This window comes from Perognathus longimembris, chromosome 1 (assembly GCF_023159225.1).
Source record: "Perognathus longimembris pacificus isolate PPM17 chromosome 1, ASM2315922v1, whole genome shotgun sequence".
In the NCBI taxonomy this organism is placed as follows: domain Eukaryota; kingdom Metazoa; phylum Chordata; class Mammalia; order Rodentia; family Heteromyidae; genus Perognathus; species Perognathus longimembris.
In genome coordinates this window covers 87,282,914-87,302,462 of record NC_063161.1, presented here as the reverse complement: position 1 = coordinate 87,302,462, position 19,549 = coordinate 87,282,914, and positions in this window count along the sequence as shown.

Here is a 19,549-nt window from a genome sequence, read left to right as displayed (position 1 = left end):
TGTACTAATTATTCCCAATAAGGGAGACCATAGAGTCCATGTTTCTTTGGGTCTGGCTCACTTCACTTAGTATAACTTTTTCCAAGTCCTTCCATTTCCTTACAAATGGAACAATGTCATTCTTTCTGATAGAGGAATAAAATTCCATTGTGTATATGTACCACATTTTCCTGATCCATTCATCTATGGAAAGGCATCTGGGTTGGTTCCAGATTCTCGCTATGACAAATTGTGCTGCGATGAACATTGTTGTGCTGGTGGCATTACTGTGATTTTGTTTGTGGGCTTTTGGATAGATACCCAACAGTGGGGCTGCTGGGTCATAGGGGAGTTCTATATTGAGCCTTCTGAGGAATCTCCATACTGCTTGCCAGAGTGGCTGAACCAGTTTACATTCCTACCAACAATGAAGTAGGGTTCCCTTTTGGCCACATCCCCTCCAACAATTGTTATTATTAGTTTTCTTGATATATGACATTCTTGCTAGGGTGAGATGGAATCTCAATGTTGTTTTGATTTGCATTTCCTTTATGGCCAGTGATGTAGAGCATTTTTTCATATGCCTATTGGCCATTCTCATTTCCTCATTAGAGAAGTTTCTTTGTAAGTCTTTAGCCCACTTGATGAGGGGGCTATTGGTTCTTTGCGGTTTTGTTTTGGAAGAAGGTAATTTTTTTAGTTCTGCATATATTTTAGAGATGAGGCCTTTGTCTGTTGAATGTCCGGTAAAGATCTTCTCCCAGTCTGTGGGCTTTCTGTTTATCTTGAGAGCTATGTCCTTTGCCGTGCAGAAACTCTGCAGTTTGATGCAGTCCCATTTGTCCAACCTTTCTTTGATTTGTAGCCTTTCAGGGTCTTTGTTAAGGAAGTTCTGTCCTGTGCCAAGGAGCCCAAGTGTTTCTCCTACTCCTTCCTTTAGTGTCTTCAGGGTGCCTGTTTTGATTTCAAGGTCTTTAATCCATTTGGAATTGATTTTGGTGCAGGGTGATATATAAGGATCTAGTTTTAGTTTGTTGCATGTGTTGAGCCAGTTTTGCCAGCACCACTTGTTAAAGAGGTTATCTTTCTTCCATACTATTGTTTTAGCTCCTTTATCAAGGATTAAGTAGGCGTAGTTCTGTGGGTTCAATTCTGGGCCTTCAATTCTGTTCCATTGGTCTTCAGGCCTGTTCCGGTGCCAATACCAAGCTGTTTTTATTACTATAGCTTTATTATACAGCTTGAAGTTGGGTATTGTAATTCCTCCAGCACTGTTCTTTCTGCTTAGGAGTGTTTTTGCTATTCTAGGTCTTTTATTGTTCCATATGAATTTCTGGATTGCTTCCTCTATTTCATTAAAGAATGGTGTTGGGATATTAATGGGTATTGCATTGAATTTGTAGATAGCCTTTGGCAATATTGCCATTTTGATTATATTAATCCTCCCAATCCAGGAGCATGGGAGGTTTTTCCATTTTCTTAGTTCTGACTTAATTTCATTTTTCAAGTTTTTAAAGTTCTCATCAAAGAGGTCTTTCACTTCTTTGGTTAAGGTTATTCCTAGGTATTTTATGTTTTTTGGGGCTATTGCAAAAGGAGTTGCTTTCCTGATTTCAGCCTTGGTCTTCGGGTTGTTAGCATAGAGAAAGGCCATTGATTTTTGAAGGTTTATTTTATATCCTGCAACTTTGCCAAAGTTTTGGATCAGCTCTAGTAGCTTGGGGGTAGAGTCTATGGGATTCTTTAGGTATAGGATCATGTCATCTGCGAAGAGAGAAAGTTTAACTTCATCTTTTCCTTTTTGGATCCCCTTTATATTCTCTTCTTGCCTAATTGCTCTGGCTAGGAATTCTAGTACTATGTTGAAGAGCAGGGGAGAGAGTGGACATCCCTGCCTTGTTCCTGATTTTAAAGGGAATGGCTTTAGTTTTTCACCATTTAGAGTTATGCTTGCTGTTGGTTTGTCATAAACTGCCTTGATTATATTCAGGAATGTTCCCTGGAATCCCAGTTTTTCCAGGGCTTTTAGCATAAATGGGTGCTGGATTTTATCAAACGCTTTTTCCGCATCCAGCGATAAAACCATGTGGTTCTTTACCTTGCTCCGGTTGATGTGGTGGATTACATTAATTGACTTGCGTATATTAAACCAGCTTTGCATCCCTGGAATGAATCCAGTTTGATCGTGGTGTATGATTTTTTTGATGACCTGTTGAAGTCGATTGGCCAGAATTTTGTTGAGAATTTTTGCATCTATGTTCATCAGGGAGATTGGTCTGTAGTCCTCTTTCCGTGATGAGTCTCTGCCTGGTTTTGGGATGAGGGTTATACTGGCTTCATTAAATGAGTCTGGTAGTGAACATTCGCTTTCAATTTCATTGAAGAGTTTGAGAAATATTGGAGTGAGTTCTGTTTTGAAGGCCTTGTAGAATTCTGCGGTGAATCCGTCTGGACCTGGGCTTTTCTTGTATGGGAGATCATTTATTGCTCTTTCTATTTCAATACTGGATATGGGTCTGTTTAGAAGGTTTAAGTCTTCATGGTTGAGTTTGGGGGTATCAATTTTTTCTAGGAAATCATCCATTTCTTCCAAGTTCTCAAATTTGTTGGCATAAAGGTTTGCAAAATAGTCCCTTATTATTTTCTGAATTTCGGTTATTTCTGTGGTGATGCTACCTGTTTCATCTCTTATCTTGTTTATTTGAGTGTGCTGTCTTTGTTTCTTGGTCAGGTTTGCCAGGGGTCTGTCTATCTTGTTGATTTTTTCAAAGAACCAACTCTTTGTTTTGTTGATTCTTTCCATGGTTTTTTCGTCTCTAATTGATTTAATTCTGATTTGATTTTAATTATTTGCTTCCGTCTATTGACTTGGGGTTTGGCTTGCTGTTCTCTCTCCAGAAAATTAAGGTGCTTCCTTAAATTACTGAGTTGCTGTTTCTCCAGTTTGTTGATGTATGTACTCAGAGATATAAATTTTCCTCTGAGTACTGCCTTTGCTGTGTCCCAAAGGAGCTGGTACTTTGTGTCCTCAACTTGGTTGAAGTCCATAAACATTTGAATTTCCGTTTTAATTTCTTCAATGATCCACTGATGGTTCAGCAGTGTGTTCTTTAGTCTCCATGAATTGTGGGATTTTCTGTGGTGGCTGAATGAGTTGAGCTCTAATTTTATTCCATTGTGGTCTGAGAGAATGCAGGGAATGATTTTGATACTTCTGAATTTGTACAGATTTTCTTTGTGCCCTAAGATGTGATCTATTTTGGAGAATGTTCCATGTGCTGCCGAAAAGAATGTGTATTCTGTCCTTGCTGGGTGGAATATTCTGTAGATGTTGATTAAGTCTAGTATGTCTATGCAATTTTTTAGTTCTGTGGTTTCTTTGTTCAGTTTTTGGCGTGTTGATCTGTCCAGAGGTGATAGTGGAGTGTTAAAGTCCCCCACTATCATTGTGTTTGGGTCTATGAATGTTTTTAGAGCCAGTAGTGTTTGTTTGATGAAGTTGGGTGCTCCTGCATTTGGTGTGTAGATATTTAGGATGGTTATTTCTTCCTGTTGGAGAGATCCTTTTACTAGTATGTAGTAACCTTCTTTGTCTCTTCTTACCTTTTTTAATTTGAAGTCAATTTTGTCTGATACTAGGATTGCAACTCCAGCCTGCTTATGGGGGCCATTTGCTTGATAGATTTGTTTCCAGCCTTTCACTTTTAGAAGATGTTTACTTTTGATGGATAGATGTGGCTCTTGGAGGCAGCAGAAAGATGGATCTTGATTTTTGATCCAACTTATGAGCCTATGTCGTTTGATTGGAGAATTAAGTCCATTAATGTTGACAGTTAGGATTGAGAGGTGATCGTTTGTTCCTTTCATTATCACTATCTTGTTTAAAGCTGTGTCTTCCCATTTCTTGATCTAGTGTTTACTAATTAGGGTTCATTTCTCTGTCTGTGTTGGGATCTTGATTATTTTCCCTGTATAGTACATCTTTAAGGATTTTGTGTAAAGCTGGTTTGGTGGAGATATGTTGTTTCAGTTTTTCCTTATTGTGGAAGACTTTTATTTGACCTTCGGCTATGAAGGAGAGTTTGGCTGGGTACAGAATTCTTGGTTGGTAGTTATTTTTATTTAGAGTTTGGTATACTTCATTCCAGGCTCTCCTTGCTTTCATGGTCTCTGCTGAGAAGTCTGGGGTAATTCTGTTTGCTTTTCCTTTATATGTGATTGTTTTCTTTGCCCTAACAGCTTTGCATATTTTTTCCTTGCACTCTGCTGAAGCTGTTTTGATCACAATGTGTTGGTGGGAAGTCCTATTCTGGTCTGGTCGATTTGGGGTTCTAAATGCTTCTTGTATGTGTATAGGCCTTTCCTTCTGGATGCTTGGGAAGTTCTCAGCTAATATTCTGTTAAATAGGTTGCCTATCCCATTAACCTCTTTCTCCAAGTTTTCCTCAATACCTATTATCCTTAAATTGGGCTTCCTGATCGTGTCTTGAATCTCCTGTAGCGATCTGTTTTGTTGCTTGGACTGGATTTGTATTGATTTTTGATCTTTCTCCATAGAATCTAAGGAATCTTCAGCTCCTGAGATTCGATCCTCTGCTTCAGTTAGTCGGGACTGTAGGCTAGCTACTTGATTTCGAATCTCTTTTCCTTCTGACTGGTCTCTCCTGATGATTTCCATGTCATTTCTTAGGTCCTGTATGGACTTCTTTACTTCATTAACTTCATTACTTTGGTTTTAAGTGTTGTCTATCATATCTTTAAGCTGGGTAGCTATCTTTTCATTTGACTCTTGAAGCTCATTTATCTTTCTATTTGTGGATGCCATGAAATTCTCCATTTTTGCTTTGCCTCCTCACGCTCTAACATAATTGACTGAAGAGTTTCAAACTTTTCATTTATCATGTTTATCAGTAGACTTTGTAGAGCATTTTGGGGGTTTTCTTCTATGTTTTTGATTGACTGCTCTGCTTCCTGCTTGTTTTGAGTGGGGGATAAGACTTCATTGTTTGCCATCTTTCTTGTGTTTCTTCTGCCCATTTGAATTGGGAATGCCAGTCTACCAGCACCTGTGAGCACCGTTTAAGACCCAAAGCAGCCCTTACCAAGCACTGTTGTGTAAATCTTACAATTTCACAATTATATACAGATAACTTGTATACCTGTCTATAAAGATAGATTTGGTGTTCCTAAAGAATACAATTTCAATATAACAACTGATCCTGGGCCCTGTATTCAGTAGTTAGTTATTTACTGTTACAACCCTATATGCAATTCTTGTTTTTATATTAAGTTCTTTTAGGACTGGCTTTCTCTATGAACCCCTTTGATTAACTCGTATTAAGCTGGGATACCCTCTATCCAATAACCAGTAGTCAATGTAACCTGGAGGTCCAGGCAGTAAGTCAGGAGGGTAAGTTGGAGGTAGTAAAGAGAATAGAGTAAAATGTATTGGGGGTGGTGGTGGTGATTTTGGTTTATTTTCAGTGACGTGGAAATGTGGAGAAGAGTAGAATCAGTAGAAAGAACAATGTTAAAATGACAGACACTGGAGAGTTAGCAGAGAAGGGTAGAGGTGTTATTTATAGGAAAGTAATTTTTAAAGGAAGAGGACGCAACGAGAGAAATAAAGTAAAAATACTGGAAGACAGATACACAAAACAGAGAAAAATTATTTAAAAAGGAAGCATACGTAAATAAAAAGGAAAATAACAGAAAAGGAACAACACAAACAAATAAACAAACACAAAAAAAAACTTCATAAAACAAACCGGAAAAAATGGAAAACAAACAAACAAAAAACAAACCAAAAAAAAAAAAAAAAACAACCAATGATGTTTCAGATGTGAAAAAATTAAAAAGAAAATTTAAAAAAAAGTTAAAAAAATGTTTGAAAAGAAAAAGAAAAAGAAAAAGAGAGAGAGAGGAAAAAAAAAGGGTCCTCCTTGTTTGGGTGGTTTCTCCCCAGTCTCTGGTTTCCCTGCAATGGACTGCAGTCTATTTTCCTGATTGGCTGGTTTGACTTGATTTCAGTTGGCAAGGGGTGGTTCTGTTCTGACCTTCTCCCTTGTTGGTGCAATTGTGGGTCTCTGAGGTTCGCACAGCTTGCAGGCAGGCCTTGGGCGTCCTCTGTAGATGGGGAGGTGAGCAGTCTCAGGAACTGTGGCTCCTCTGTCTGCTGTGGGGCCGCTGTCTGCTGTCTGCCTTTGATGCCTGGTCTTGACTAGGCTGTGAACTCAGCAGGGCGGGGTGCCTCTGGCCTGTTTTGCTCCGCTGAGAGTTGCTTGCCTGAGGGAGGCGGCCTCCTTGCCATAGGTGGGTATGGAATGCAGCTCCGTTTTGGGCTGGGAATTGGGCTTCCTCTGTGACGGGACCGTTTAGCTGTCCCAGGAACTGTTTGCTCCTCCGTCTGGTGTTTCCGTGCCCCTGGTAGCTGCTCGCAGCTTTTGCTTTAAGTTTAGAAATTCCGCCGGGCAGGGCGGGGCACCTCTGGCTAAGCCCAGGACTCGCCTCCCGCCAGGACAGGGGGCGTTCTTCTGGGCGGGGCTGGTTCTCACTGATTCCGCCCCTCCTGCCCTTTTCAAAGATGGCTTTTTTGACCTCGCTTTCCCCAGGCCCACTTCAGTTCCAGTCTGGTCTGACCCTATGCCAGTGGCAAAGATGGTGCTTTGCTCTGGCGGTGGGGACAGGGATGCCTTCCAAAAGCTGGACTGTGGGCACAAGTGAGGATAACTTTTGTGGGGTACTCACGCTGTCTCTGCGATGTCAGGTCCTCCGTGCTCAGCTGCCGTCTGGAGTATTTAACGCTTTAGCTGTGCGGAGTGCGGGGGGGCTGTGCCCGGCACTGTGCCGGAGCCGGCGCTGGCTCGGTGGCGGGATGCCGCCCGGAGCTCAAATCTGTGTTTTCAGACCAGCAAAGTCGATTTTTCCTTCCTGTTCAGAATCCCTGTACTGTTAGAACTTACTTTGGCTGTCTTTCTAGGAGTAACAGTTTCTATGGGGTGAGAAAACTACGATATCGGAGGGAGCTCTGCAAGGGCTCTGCTTCTCCTCCGCCGTCTTCCTCGGGACCTCTTTCCTAAACTTCTTTAGTGAATTTTCATTTCTTTTATTCCAGGTTCAAAATTTCTATTTATTTATTTATAATTTTTGTCGCATTATAAATATTCTTTGTATGTTGAGATATCAGTTTTATTCATTTCCTTTAATTATTTTTGTTTTCTTAGTTTTCTTTATCTGTCTGAGTATATTTAAAGTCTTTCCCTGGCAATTCCATTATCTGTGCTTCCTAAAGAGAGTATTGATAATTTGTTTTCCCTGTTTTTTTCTAATCTTTTCCCCTTTCCCTTCCCTCTCATTCCCTTCCCTCCCTTTCTCTTCCCCTCCTTTCCATTTCTGCTTCTTTTCTCTTCCTTTCCTTTCTCTCCTCTCTTTTTATCTTCTTGGCTCTCCCCCCCCCCCATTTTTTTGCCTATACAATTTGTACTTATTCAATCTAAGGATTATGATTTCTTTTATGATATCTATCACAGCAATGGTTACTCTGTTATTTATGTGCCTGCCTCTATTGTCAGAAGGTACAAGCAGCATTTTACTGATCTTGTTAGCCCCAGTCAACCATGGCACTTGCTGTGCTGTAACCAGTTAAATATCTTTTGAATAGTCTTCCTCTCTCTTCACAATTCTAGGATTACTCTATATCAGAGGTATTTGGAATATCAAGACAAATAGTTTTGATGATACAAAGGTGACATAATGTATTGAAAGAGATTCTGTGCACCAATATTTAGACCCATTTACCTCAAGGAAAGTCAGACATTATTTGTTTGGAAAACATTTTACTTGAAATGTATTGTGGGAGTGGGTTTTATCCTTCCATCCTTCCTCAAGCACCTGATCTGTCTTCTCTGCTGGAGAAAAGTAGGAAAATACCTTTTATAGAGTCCTTATTTGGAACAAATAAAAAATTACTCACTGTCTTTCCATATCTTACACTGGTGTGATTTCTCTTTAAACACAGAGCCTGAATATTTATTATTTAAATGTTTGAAAGTAAATCTATATTTTTGTGGCAAATTTTAAAGAAAACTACAAAGTTCTGAGAGATTGAGAAGAGGGTCTGTATTTGAGTTAAAAAAAACTAATGATTAGCTGGGCATTGGTGGCCCACATCTGTAATCTTGACTACTCTGTAGACTGAGATTTGAAGGTCGTGGTTGGAAGCCAGCCCAAGCTAGAAAGTCTATGAGACTTTCATCTCCAGTTAATCACCAAAAAGTCAGAAGTAGAGACATGGCTCACATGGTAGAGAGCCAGCCTTAAGTGATACAGCTAAGAGACAGCACCTAGACCCTTAGTTCAAGCTCCAGTACTAGCTAGCACAAAACAAAAGTAAAAAACAATGCCAAAATATAAAAAATGATAATGGTGATTGTTATTGTGACCCAAGGATAAAACGATATAAAATGTTTTAATCAAAGGAAGGACCATATGAATTCAGTAATTTGCTTTGTGGATTACAATTTTTGACCATACTGTAGCTATCAATTAATCTCTCCTGGAAAGAGGGACTGTTATCGATTATGTTATTAGACAAACTGCCTGATCTTTTTGTTCAGAGTTAGTTTTCTGAGTCAGGAAGATGGATTAGAGGGGTAACAATCAGAGCAGTGACAGCTTTGGCTAGATCCCACCTGGCTTTCAATCCCTCTTTTCTTTAAGTAGCTCTCCAAACTCACAATTCTAGGAAAGGCTTAATTGAACTCTTTGGAGGAGTGCCTTGGTTTGCGACTGGGTGTGGGAAGTAGGGATTTTGTATGTCAATTAAAAACTCAATTGTTATAAAAAAGAATTTTGGGGTTGATTAATTTGCATAGTGAAAGCCCAAGTGAACCTTATTTAAGCAAACCTGCTCTGGACTGACAACGAAGCCAACACTTAGGGCCAATCCCAGTTAGTTCAGGGCATCTCTCCTAATCTCTGACAACTCATTGTACCATTTGGGGCATAGTGAAGCCATCATTTCCTGGTCTTTGGATGTTTCATCCATCATTTTGTCCTTACTACACATCCATAATCATGTTACATATTCAATATACATATGAAGCTTGTTCACCAAACTCGTTTTTTAGCTGGTAGTTGGACTCCAACTCAGGGCCTTGAGCACTCTCTTGGCCTATATGTTCACATCTCCACTTCTGACTTTTTGGTGGTTAATTAGAGATAAGAGTCTGACAGATTTTCTTGCCTGGACTAGTTTTGAACTAGGATTCTTAGATTTCAGCCACCCAAGTAGCTTTATTAGACTCCTAATTACTGTTATTGTCATTCATCTCACTTTGGCCAAAATTCAGTAGGAAAGGGAAAAAAAATTGATAAACTTTCAATAGTGAATGTTCAGGCAAAGAAGTTGTAAAACACAGGTCCAAGTGTTTCTTAAATATTTCTTTTATCCCTATGTTATCTTGTAAGGATAGGCAAACTTCTTAATTGTTTGAGGTCAGCAATCATCTCATCTCAATAATTAACATATTGGCAGTCTTCCCTATTTATGAAGTGTGTAGCAGGTAACTTTTTATTATTATTTGAAATGCTGATATTTAAGAATCAATTAGTTTAAAAGGAGAGCTAAATTAAAGTTATCATTACAATTAAATCACTTTTCATTTACTTGCATTGAAGCAACCGAAGAGAGAGCAGAGTTAGTGTGAGCTTCCCAGAGTTCTATGGCAGTTCCCTGGAGGGAAAAAATGTAAAGAACTGCTGGTTTAGGCCTCACCTGTACAAGTAAAAGCATTGGATGACAGTATTAAGGACTTGTATTCTTATTTCCTGTCATTATGCCTATGTAGAAATGTAATTTTGTATTTAATGCTTCTTCCTGGTTTAAGTACTTAGCTTACATTCAACCACATAGCTGACAGGCAAAGAAAACCATCAGGAAGAAATCAAATCTGCTTTGAGAATGAACTTTGGATTTCCACTATGCCATCAGGCTTTCCACGTGAGTTGTTATTAAGTGTCAGTATCATTTGCATCTAACTTGTTTTCTCTTTATTTGCACAAGGAGTGATGAAAGTGCAGAATACCAGGAGTCAGGGGTGGCAATTTATGGGAAAAAGAAATCAATTTTTAAAATCTGAGGGCTGTCCTTGGGCCATTCAAGAGTGACAGTCTATTAAAATATTGATGTGTGCACCTAGTATCATCTGCTCAGGCGATAGAGTAGTGCTCTGTCTGTGAGACTGTTGGCTTGACATGGTGTCAGAAAAGCATAAAAGGAGAATGTGGAATTATGCAAGTGTTTTCATCTCTTTACCTCTTTGATGAGTATGTACAATAAACCTCAAGCCTTTGTAACACTTTAATTATCCAGTTTAATTACTATAATTTATTGTTTTAATATTTGCCTGTGGTTTTCTTATTTTGCATATTTTTCACCATTATTTTACCTTCGTGTATTTCAAGGTCTGAGACTCAGGTAGAAGACACTGAGATTGTTAGAATGCTATTTGAATCTGGCATAATATTATTTAATTCATTAGTTTATGTTCACGTATTAATTGATGTGAATTAAAAATTATAGCCTATACATAGTCAATAACTCATTTGCATGCATATATAACATAAAATGCATGTATTGCATATTTATATATATAGGATGCATATTTATTTCTATTATATATGAATATATTTTAGTCTATGCATGTATAACATTCATTTTCAATGAATGTTTAATCAGATATTATCCACTGGCATTTGAAATGAAATTTTAATGCCTCATTCTGCTTTTCTTCTAAATTGATCAGTATAATTAATTAAGTAGTCAGTATTCATCTTTTTGTGTGTGAAATGAATGTTTTTGGCTTTTACCAGACAAAATCTTTTTAGAATAGCATGTGGGAGCTCCCAGAGTAAAAGCATGAATTCCCTGAAGACAGAACTGAGAGGCAATATAGTGATGATTGTTGTTGTTCTTGTTTGCCTGGTATCTAAACAAACACAAGGTAATCATTTTAACCTCACCCACAAACTCAAAATGACTTTACTCAATATACAGATGAGAAGAATTATTTTTCAAATTTTTATTATCAAACTGATGTACAGAGAGGTTACAGTTTCATACGTTAGGCTTTGGATACATTTCTTGTACTGTTTGTTACCTTGTCCCTCATACCCCCCTCCCTCCACCCCTTTCCCTTTCTCCCCCCTGAGGTGTTCAGTTCACTTTCACCAAACAGTTTTGCAAATATTGCTTTTGTAGTTGTTTGTCTTTTTTTACCCCGTGTCTCTCAATTTTGGTATTTCCTTTCAATTTCCTACTTCTAATACCAGTATACATGGTTTCCAATATACTCAGATAAGATTACAGAGATAGTGTAGGTACAACCACTGGAAGGTGATACAAGAACATCATCAATAATAGAAGCTACAGATACACATGGGATGTTGAAAGTAGTTACAACTGTGAAATAACAATCGTGTCCATCACATGGAGTTCATTTCACTTAGCATCATATTATGTGTCCATAAGGGTGTAGCTATTGGGCTCTTGTGATGCTGTGCTATGACTTGCCTAAACCTGTACTAATTGTTCCCAATAAGGGATACCATAGAGTCCATGTTTCTTTGGGTCTGGTTCACTTCACGTAATATAATTTTTTCCAAGTCCTTCCATTTCCTTACAAATGGAACAATGTCATTCTTTCTGATAGAGGCATAAAATTCCATTGTGTATATGTACCACATTTTCTTGATCCATTCGTCTACTGAGGGGCATCTGGGTTGGTTCCATATTTTGGCTATGACAAATTGAGCTGCGATGAACATTGTTGTGCTGGTGGCATTACTATGATTTTGTTTGTGGTCTTTTGGATAGATACCCAATAGTGGGGCTGCTGGGTCATAGGGGAGTTCTATATTTAGCCTTCTGAGGAATCTTCATACTGCTTGCCAGAGTGGCTGAACCAGTTTACATTCCCACCAACAATGTAGTAGGGTTCCCTTTTGGCCACATCCCCTCCAACAATTGTTATTGTTAGTTTTCTTGATATATGACATTCTTGCTAGGGTGAGATGGAATCTCAATGTTGTTTTGATTTGCATTTCTTTTATGGCCAGTGATGTAGAGCACTTTTTCATGTGTCTCTTGGCCATTCTCATTTCCTCATCAGAGAAGTCTCTTTGTAAGTCTTTAGCCCACTTTTTGAGAGGGCTATTGGTTCTTTGCAGTTTTGTTTTGGAAGAAGGTAATTTTTTTAGTTCTGTATATATTTTAGAGATGAGGCCTTTGTCCGTTGAATGGTCGGTAAAGATGAGAAGAATTTTTTTGAACAGTTTTTTTTTTTTTTTTGGCCAGTCCTGGGCCTTGGACTCAGAGCCTAAGCACTGTCCCTGGCTTCTTCCCGCTCAAGGCTAGCACTCTGCCACTTGAGCCACAGCGCCGCTTCTGGCCGTTTTCTGTATATGTGGTGCTGGGGAATCGAACCTAGGGCCTCGGGTATACTGAGGCAGGCACTCTTGCCACTAGGCTATATCCCCAGCCCCTTTGAACAGTTTTTGAGAGTCTGAGTTCTGTGGAAATACTCAGGCTGAAAACAGAGAACCATTGTGATGACCTTATATCTAATATTCTACTAATATTTCTGTCAACAGGAATCTATAAGCAAAGCACATTTAGAAGGAAACTAACAAATCGGGGATTGTTATTTACAAGACTGCCTTTGTGTAAAACTTGGGGTCATGTGCCCTTTTGAAAATTTATTAAAAGAATGACACACAAAATGTGGATGCAGATTTTTGGGAAGTGGTGAAGTATAGAAATAAGCCCTAATATAAACAGTTGCACTTTAGATTATCTTTTCTTCATTATATATATTTTAAAAATTATATTTTCATTATCTTTAAATAGTTATACAAAGGAGTTATTGAACATGCTCATTTGTAAGTATAATGCACCTTGGTGGACATATTTGCCTTTTTATTTATTTATTTCATTATTCATTTATTTACTTTTTTGCATTTATTATTTACATCAGAACATTTTCTACATTTGCATTCTCTGCAAATTCCATATAACGCCCCTCTTCGATTTTATTTGTTAGAAATAAACATTTATTTCTGTGATTATCTTGTACCTATCCCTTTAACTTGTCTGTAAGCTCCACAGGATCAAGAACAGCCGCACTCACTATCTCATTCCCCTCAATGAATACCCGAGACCCTGGTGCATAGTAATCACACACACTGGCTGAATGAATTAATAAGTGTGGATATGAGTTGACATTATATATAGAAGAGGTAACATAATATATGCTAGAGTCCTGAGGCCTAGTTTCATGGATGATGAGTCATCAGACTAGCTAACGTTTATTGATCATCTGTCTATAGGTAAGGCCTTAGGCTAGCATGTATGGGAGAGCTAAAGGTTGGTTTTGAAAAATAGAGAGCACTGATGTTCATAAAGAGGCACCTGGGGTTGGGGAGGGGAGAGTAGTGGTTGGAATAAGCATTGTTGGGTAAGGAAATAGTTTCCCTGGTGGATAATGGATAACTGTAGAAAACAGAGTAGAACCAAGTTATGAACTATTTTGACAAAAGTATTGTTTTGGTTTAGTGTCTTCATAAGCAGATCTTCCTTCCTTCCTTATTTCCTCCCTTCCTCCCTTCCTTCCATCCTTCCAACCTGTACCAGTCCTTGGGCCTGAGTGCTATACCTTAACTTTTTCACTCAAGGCTGGCATTCTACCACTTGAGCCACACTTCAACTTCCAGATTTTTTGCAGGCTAATTGAAGATATAAGTGACATGGACTTTTCTGCCTGAACTTACTTTGAATCACAATCCTCAAATCCCAGATTCCTGGGCAAATAGAATGGTAGGTGTGAGCTACCAGAAACTGGCACCAAGTGATTTCTTATAGAAGTGCTCTCAGAAGCACATGGGAGTAAAAGGAAGGGGAAGAAGCCAATCGAAGGGTCTGTGTATTTAGGGAGTTTCAGTCTCAGCCTGATCCTGCCAGGGAGTTGTGAGTGTAAACTATACCTTTGAATTTGCCCAGTCCCAGGCAAGGGAATGGGAATTGAAGGCCTTTTCTGTCTCCATGGCATGAACAGGGACAGCAGTCATAGGAAGAGAGTAACAGGTGCTATTGGCCGTTAGAAGCAAATCTCAGCCAAGCCAGGAACAGAGCCAGTCAAAGGGACTGGAAGGAATCTGGGAAGAGCACTGACAGGCTATGCAACTGGAATATATCATACTTCATAGACAGTGGGGATTTATCACAGTTCTTTTCAAACCTGCTATATACCTGAGAAGTTTCCAAAGAAATAGTTATTACTGGGCTCCATCCCAGAAAAATTAATACAGGAGCTCAGCATCTATGATTTCTACAAGCTCCTTCTGTGGAATCAGAAGATTGACTGGATTATGCATTTCTGGCAGAGATGTGGCAGGATGTAAGTATTATTTTAATGAGACAAATAGATAAGGACTTAGAAATGGGACTGAAGTGAAAAAGGAAAGCTGGAGGAGTAATGGAATTCTAGCCAATGGTGACAACTTGGATTGTGCTGATGACAGAGCAAAGGGAAATAAAGGAATATGTGAAAGAGATTAAGGAAACATCCAGAAGACCTAATAACTGATTGGATGTGAGGGCTGGAGTAGGAAGAGAAGCCCAAGATGGCTTTAAGATGTCTAGGCTCAGCCTACATGGAAAATCCTATCAGTGTAACCCTCAGTTGGAAATGGGAAGATGCCTATCATTATTGAGGCAGGTTAGCTCTAGAGAAAGAATGCTGAAACAAATGCTCACTCCAAGTCACGCCCCAGGAGACATCCATGAGCTCCATCTCCTCCCTTGGCCACTCCTTCATGGGGAGTAATTAGTGGTCAATTTGCAGGTAGGACTTCTGTCTAGGGGCAGAGAAACTTTGAACCAGTTCTAACTAAACTGAGGCAGGTACCTGCACCATGGAACCCCTTTGTCCTTAGGCTGCCCTTTTCCTAATAAACTCCTACTTAAGGCTTTGTGCATGTGCATTGCATCTCATACATATACTTGAAATCACGGGATAGCAACCTTATGCGTGCACAAATAGTTTATAGTGTCTATATCCTGCAACTCGTTTCATAGCAGGCAATTAAGTAGGTTCTTCTAGTTAAACCATAGTAGACTCACAAGATTGCTACGTTGACCATCTGTGTGTTTTTGGTGTGTGTTTTTATTTTCTAAAATAAAATTCAATGGAGCTTTTTTCATCTTTTCTCCCCAAATATAAAACTACAGGATTCTTACCACCTAGAATACAATATGTGACTTCTAATTCTCATGTACTCTTTGCCTCCTCTATCCAAATATACATATATAATATTATTTTAATATATAGGTTTATATATTTATTTATGTATAAATTATTTATATAAATTATAGAAACAATTACATGCAAATTATATATAACTATGAATATATAATCAAGATATAAATATATATTTTTAAATATATAATAAATTTATAAGTATGTTATACAAATATATAATTATATCTAAATTACACAAAAGTATATAAAATTATATATTTTATTATATGTAAATATATAAAATTATATATTTGTATATACATTTATATATAGTTTATATATTAAGTATATATATGTTTTTTTGAGAATTTCAGGGTATAGAAAGACACTGAGGAGTAAGAGGAAGAGAAGTAGGAAGCATGGCTATTTCATATGCTTTCCATTGAAGTGAAGAATATTTAATCCCTTTTTGGCAAATTTGACATAAGCATTCTGCAAGCCAAAGAAGCAGAGAGAAAGTGAGAAAGAAAACTCTTTAACCCTTAGCCAGGACATCTTAATTTTCTGAGATTCATGGATCAGCCATTGCCAGCTTCCTTGATTCAACCCCCTCAGATTGAAGTATTTGAAGCAAATCCCTTCAATTTTTTTACAATAGTTAGATTTTCACATTGCTGCTTTCAGTCTCTTCCTGGATCCGAATAGGTATTATTAGCAGAAGGCAGTGACATCTAGCCAGATGCCATTTAAAACTAGCATTTCCAGACTAAGCTAGTCTCAAGGAAAAGTTTAAAAGTAAGCCTAAATGAAAGCAGGGTTTAAAAATTTTGAATTGAACAATTAAGTTGCTAAGATAATGTCTTCATATAAAAGTCAGTGACATACAAAATAATTCCATTGTTTGCATTTTTAAACATTTTCTAATCTGTGAGTGGAGTTCCTCCTGGTGCTTGAGTATGTGCCATCTGCTGATCTATAACTGAGCCAATTTTACACTTGAGCCTCAATTTAATATTTAATTCTGATAGATGAAACATGCATACCTTCATGAGCAATGGAACATTTGTAGAGTTTTATTTAAATACTTTCTAAAACTTAGGTTTCCTTATGAATAGTAACTTTCACTGAGTTTCTCCAAAGTTCTTATCTATTACCCACCCTAGATTTATTACTTAACTATTGCTGCACTAAAGTAAAACCTAACTTAAAATCCTAGAACAGCAACCAGAAGTTTTATTCAATAGTCTGGAAGAAACTGCCTTCCTTCCCCTTCCTTCCCCTTCTCTTCCCACTTCTCCTTTCTTCTTCCCTTCCCCCTTCCCCCTTTTCTCTTCTCTTCTCTTCTCTTCTCTTCTTCTCTCTCTCTCCATCTCTTGTTGGAGTAAAATGAAAAGTAACTTTTGAAAGAGGGCAGATATATGGGAGGGGCAGATGTGTGGTGTGTGTGTGTGTGTGTGTGTGTGTTTGTGTTTGTGTGTGTAATCATGACCATTTGTGCATCAATATCCTCCTTTAGGAAAGGATGGAAATGGGACTAAGACTGGACTTCATGCCTCTAGACTAGGTTTCTTTTTCCTGGACTTGCTGTTCTTCCCATTTACCTTTTCTATGAAATCTGGATGTTTGGAAGGAGAGAAAAAAATATTGCTGTCTTCAAGTTGGCTTTGTCCAGTAATGTTTACCTAGAGAACTATTGTAAATTCTCATGCTGTTAATGTACCAAGCACTTCATCATCCTTTACAAAATCAGCTTTTGAAAAACATATTTGAACAAAGCCAGATTCTATGTCATTGGAAATAGCTGATATTTTCTAAAAGCTATCATTATAGTGAACCTTTTGAAAGAGAAGTATTTTTTACATCAATTTACCAATTTATTCCTTTAGACTATAAGCTTCATAGATCTAGAGCAATAATATCAGGTTTCTATTTTTCTAGTAATCAGGGTTTGAAGTTCTCTTCATACCTTGTATCCTACAGAAATTATTAGTACTTGTGGGAGTTTTTTTTTTTTAAGTGAATTACAGGATAAGGTATAAGACGTTAAGGTGTGTTTTACTCACATGGAAATTTTCCTAAAAGCCCACTCAACCTCTTCTTGTTGCCTTGGCCTTTGTGGCTGTGGAGATGGATGGAGAAGAGAGGAAATTATTACTGAGTTGTGGCAGCTTCAAGCTGTCCTGTCTGTCCCTAACTCTCTCAATGCCAGTTCCCAAATCCCCTCTTGCCAAAATTAGGTTTGGAAAAATAGCATATTTCATATATGACATATGTTTGAAATTAGCAGGAAATGCATCCAAGCTTTGGAAATTAACAAGGAAAAAGTTATTTCTGAAAATATTTGAGAGCCAAAGAAGAATGTTTGGCTTACAACATTAGGGCATTTCATTGTTTAGCAAATTAAATAATATTTTAAAAATCCCAGAAGGAATAACATAACATTTCTTGCTTTCAATATGTGTAAATAATTTCTTTTTTAAAAACCATTTAACACAAATGAGTAGTCTCAATGTATCATGCATGGAATAACTAATGCAATAAACTGACAAATCTAATTTTCTGATCTTTGTTGAAATCAAGTTTCGCACTAGCCCACAACTGACCAACTACCTGCAAAATAGGCACAGGTTAAGGGACATAGAACAAAGAGTCCAGTCTCCATTCGAGCGGAGTTTGCACCCAGTTTCTTCATAAGCACATTATGGCTTCTTTGTTGTTGAATTAAGTTAACTCAAAGCAGGGGCATTCACTAAGCAGTCTCCATACAAGACAGTGAGGTGATGGGGAGACATAGATTTGTAATTGTGGTTCTTAGCTATAGCAGATTTAAAATCTAACTGAAGAGAACAGGAATAGGAAAGTAATAGGAAGTACTCATTTGTTGTTGTTTTAAAATAAGGGTCCTGTACGTATCAATGTGCCTTCCTGTAGAGTTCTAGATTAAAATATTAGAAGACGAAATCCTGTCAGGGTTAAGAACCTCTAAGTTTGTTGATTTCATGATTCTTAACTGGACTTATGGAAATGAGGCTTAGCTCAAAATTGCATACATTAAATAGGCTTTTATAAATTAGAGGAAAAACTAGTTTTGTTATTATAGTGTTTTGCAATTTTTTCCTAGTTTATCTCTTCTCATCAGTATGAGATCGATGGAGTCTTTTTTTTTTTTTTTTTTTTTTTTTTGGCCAGGACTGGGGCTTGGACTCAGGGTCTGAGCACTGTCCCTGGCTTCTTTTTGCTCAAGGCTAGCACTCTGCCACTTGAGCCATAGCGCCACTTCTGGCCATTTTCTGTATATGTGGTACTGGGGAATTGAACCCAGGGCTTCATGTATAAGAGGCAAGTACTCTTGCCACTAGGCCATATCCCCAGCCCTCGATGGAGTCTTATCAAGGAAGTGACCACTGGCACTGTGACTCTGTCCCTGAGATAGAGATTTGTTGTGGGAGGTCACTTCCTTTCTTCTTTTGAAGTCTCAGCATCCTGCATCTTTGAGATGTGACCCTGTAGCAGCAAATCAGTCAAAGAACTATATTAGGCTGCTCTCAGATGTCCACTCATGGAAAGATGGGGGATCTAAATCAAGACTTCAGCGTTTCAGATAGCTTGTTTGTAGACAAGGTAATTCAAGATGCTAAAATCTATAAGACGGTCTCATTTTGGAATACAGAGAGTAAGAAATGAAGAGTATGAAACCTTCCCTACCACTTAAGTAAGGAATCCAGTAGATTATTATTATTATTTTCTTGAGTACTGTCAGTAAGAAACAGTGGAGTCTGCAAATTGGGTCAACTAGTTATGATTGCCTCACAGTCATCAGGTGCCATAATTTTTCACTCTTCTAGCTACAAAATAGAGCTAATAAAATAACCACTCAGAATTTTTTGGAGGACTAAATGAGAAAAGACATTTGAAAGTGCCTTTTAACATAAAGCATGGTCAATATGGGAGTTGTCTTTATAACTCAAGGAATATCTAGATAAATTTATAAGAAGTAGAAGACTATAAAGACCAAAAATCAAATGTAATCAATATTTCTTCTGGAATGATAATGCCCAGTGACTATATCTTATGCTTGTAAATGCTCTGATTTCAAAGAGTTTTCAGTCATGTAGGAAAAATTAATAAAACAAGTTGATCTTAATAGGCATGTTATAATTATTATTAATGGGTGAAATATCCGATTAAAAGTGACAGATGATATGAAGACATTACTAGAAATGATTCAGAGAATCAAGGGATCACTTCTGTGACAAACATTGAAGTTTCCTTCT